Source organism: Merops nubicus, unplaced genomic scaffold (assembly GCF_000691845.1).
Source record: "Merops nubicus isolate BGI_N331 unplaced genomic scaffold, ASM69184v1 scaffold4797, whole genome shotgun sequence".
Classification (NCBI taxonomy): domain Eukaryota; kingdom Metazoa; phylum Chordata; class Aves; order Coraciiformes; family Meropidae; genus Merops; species Merops nubicus.
Window position 1 is genome coordinate 80,792 of NW_008618191.1, and position 1,095 is coordinate 81,886.

The window sequence follows — 1,095 nt, forward strand, 5'->3', positions numbered from 1 at the left end:
CCTGCTTGCTAATGACCTTTTTAACAACCAAGTCAGCTGACATGGCAGATTTTCTTCATTTTCCAGATTCTTTGTTTCATCAAACAACAGGGCAACAAACAGGAGGAGCTGGGGGCCACTGTGCAGCTAGAACATTATGATATAGTTGCCATCATGGAAATGTGGTGGGACAACCTGCACAACTGGTATGCTGCAATCGATGTCTAACAACTTTTCAGAACGGATAGACAAGGAAGAAGAGATGGTGAGGTGGCCTTCTATGTTAGGGAGACTTACAAATGTCTACAATTTAATGATGGTGATGATAGGGTTGAGTCTTCATGGGTAAAAATCAGGAGGAAGGCCAACAAGGCAGATATCACAGTGGGAGTCTCTTATAGACAACCCAACCACGATGAAGAGGCAGATGAAATATTCTATAAGTAGTTAGGAGAGGTTTCACAGTCACTACCCCTTGTTCTTATGAGGGTCTTCAGCTTCCCAGATGTCTGCTGGAAACACAGTACCACAGAGAGAGAACAGTCTCAGAGGTTCCTGGAGTGTGGGGAAGATAACTTCCTGACACAGCTGGTGAGGGAGCCGACTGGGGAAGGTGGCCTCCTGGACCTCCCGCTTGTGAACAGAAAAGGACTTGTAGGCAATATAATGGTTGGAGGCCATCTTTGGCATAGTGATCATGAAATGATAGAGGTTTTGGTTCTCAGAGAGGTAGGGAGGGGGGTCAGAACTGCCACCCTGGACTGTGGGAGGGCAGATGTGGATCTCTTCAGGAGACCAATTGACAGAGTCCCTTGGGAGGCAGTCCCAAAGGGCAAAGGAGTCCAGGAAGGCAGGACATACTTCAGGAAGGAAATCTTTTAAGGTGCAGGAGCAGGCGATCCCCATGTCCTCTAAGACAAGCTAGCAGGGAAGAAGACCAGTCTGGTTGAACAGAGAGCTTTGGCTCAAAAACAGGAATAAAAGGATAATTTACAGCCTCTGGAAGTGAGGCAGGCCACTCATGAGGACTACAAAGATGTAGTGAAGCTATGCAGGGAGAAAATTAAGAGGGCCAAAGCCCAGCTAGAACTCAACTTGGCTATTGCTGTTAAAGAC